Here is a 2,500-nt window from a genome sequence, read left to right on the forward strand (position 1 = left end):
GCGCACAAACAATGACATGAGTCAAAGACACAGGTCTGACACAAGCATAGAATTGGAGCGCCGCCTCTAATAAGCCAAAGGTGCATCCTGACGTGACAAATCTGATCATGTCACAAGCATTCACTTACTATAATCACTATCAACGAACCTGCTCCCCCCCCTTACACCTTTCCTTACAACAACGTGTAACCTAACCTAACCTAACCTAACCTATGTTGTGCCTTAACCTAACCTATGTTGTGCCTTAACCTAACCTATGTTGTGCCTTAACCTAACCTATGTTGTGCCTTAACCTAACCTATGTTGTGCCTTAACCTAACCTATGTTGTGCCTTAACCTAACCTATGTTGTGCCTTAACCTAACCTATGTTGTACCTTAACCTAACCCATGTTGTACCTTAACCTAACCCATGTTGTACCTTAACCTAACCCATGTTGTACCTTAACCTAACCCATGTTGTACCTTAACCTAACCCATGTTGTACCTTAACCTAACCCACGTTGTGCCTTAACCTAACCCACGTTGTGCCTTAACCTAACCCACGTTGTGCCTTAACCTAACCCACGTTGTGCCTTAACCTAACCCACGTTGTACCTTAACCTAACCCACGTTGTCCCCTAACCTAACCCACGTTGTCCCCTAACGTAACCCACGTTGTCCCCTAACGTAACCCACGTTGTCCCCTAACGTAACCCACGTTGTCGCCTAAACCTGCTCTGTAATTGTTATACGACTCGTTCAATTAGTGTAGTGTTGCCCACCCGCAACCCTCGCAATATAGTTCGCTACTCGCACTGCCCGCTCCCCTGTGTATCGCTTCATGTTAAACACCTTGCAAGTCTTGCTCACTTTCCACATGCTCCTGCTGTACACTGTAATGTGGATGGCAGCAGGACGTACATGCCGCCCCTCCCCACGTCCCCACCTTGCCCCCTGCCTTCGCAAGCTGGTTGGTGAGAACTTTGCATGTTCAATGCCCTTCGCATGCGACGTACTCAGGCTACGTTGTGGTGCGGCCTGTGTCAACTGTCCGCTAATGTCGTACGCGTAAACCACAATCTGTACTGCACATTCGTCCTTATGTACTGAATGATACATCGTGGCACATGTGTGACCGTACAACGACTGCGCCCAAAAACGGCGGACCATACAGTGCAAATATTGTGCACGCAGCTACGTGTCGTCTCCCTATGAGAGCTGGATTGCAGTGTGGTACGCCATAGAGACGTGTGGGAGGAACGGACGCCGTGGATGGCGATCAGCATGAGCTGTCTGTTGATGTATTCGGACCTAGTCGTCTCTCCTCACACACCGTGATGGCATGGTGCACCGCGTTCCATATCTGCGACATGCTACAGAGGCCGGTTGACAGTCGTTCGAGCAATGGACATCGCATACGTACGGGGGCCACCTTCCACGTATTGTCTAGGCGTGCACATTTTGTTGCGTGTATGTGGGCAGACGTAGTGTGGCGTGACACCTGACACAGGCATGCAATAATCGTTGAAGTTGCAAATGGCGATGGACGCCTGCGTTTTCTGGTGAAGTTACGCAAATGAACAAATGGTAACCTGTTGTGGTGCGGTTGTTCTCGCTAGGGGTGAATCGGTGATGGCGACGATAGGTTGAGGTACTAACCGGTTGTTCCAGCGATACCCACCATGCCGACGAAACTGAACGGCATCTGGGTGTGAAGCGATACGCGGCGGTGGCTGGGTGGGACCGTCCCCGGCCGGTGAGGGGGCGCCTCCCGGCGTGCTGGCCGCGCGGTGCGTGGGCGCACGCGCTACAGCCGGCTGGTGGGGGCGGCCAGTGGCAGGCGCGCCGGCCGACGGACGCGGCAGGCGTCGCAGCTGCGCGCCGGCGCACCCTGCGCGCGGCGCCGTGCGGCCAAAGTAGGTCCTCGCGGGCCCGGTGCGAAGCGCGGTGGACATCTTCAGTGTGCTGGTCCGATTGAGGACTGTGTGCGTTGAGGATGCGCCGCCGCCCGGCGCTCGGCGCCGCGACGCCGTCTGCTGCTCGGTCGCCCCAGCGGTTCTCGCTGGTGGTTTGTATCGCAGCTGTGCGGATGTGTTGGCGCGTGCGCTGTGCTGGGAGAGTTCGCTTCGGCACCCAAGTGGGGCTTTTGTCCTTCTGTGGCGCTGGCGTTGGAGCTGCCGGTCACCGTAGGTGGCGCGTGTTGTCTCCCGCCGGCAATGCCACGACAGCACGCTCCCGGGCCTCTGTCGGCAGCGGCAAGCTCAGTTGGGAGCACGGGTGGTCGCACCGAAAGCGTCTACTCGCCTAACTCCGGGCGATTGCGCCTCTCTCGAACCCGACCAAGTACTTGGGACGGCGCTGCGCGCCGCCGGGACCTGAGAGGGTTTCGAGGTGTATTGTGCAGGGGAGCTCAGCCTCCTCCTGTTTGCAGAATGATTGAGCGGACGCTTGCGTGTTCGCGCGGGCCCCCGGGACACACTCCCGGGCGGCCGGCTGCTCAGCTCTAGTTGACGCAGCTCC

At 56.5% G+C, this 2,500-nt stretch overlaps 1 non-coding gene across 1 annotated transcript in view; it reads left to right on the forward strand.

The window, feature by feature from the left end:
• The first annotated feature begins 2,497 nt into the window (after positions 1-2,497).
• Positions 2,498-2,500, forward strand: part of LOC124741972 — a 1,909-nt gene continuing 1,906 nt past the window's right edge. Inside the window, exon 1 of the ribosomal RNA XR_007010163.1 lies at positions 2,498-2,500. This exon is cut by the window's right edge and continues 1,906 nt beyond it. This is a non-coding gene — a ribosomal RNA (small subunit ribosomal RNA).

This window comes from Schistocerca piceifrons, unplaced genomic scaffold (assembly GCF_021461385.2).
Source record: "Schistocerca piceifrons isolate TAMUIC-IGC-003096 unplaced genomic scaffold, iqSchPice1.1 HiC_scaffold_2041, whole genome shotgun sequence".
Taxonomy (NCBI): Eukaryota; Metazoa; Arthropoda; class Insecta; order Orthoptera; family Acrididae; genus Schistocerca; species Schistocerca piceifrons.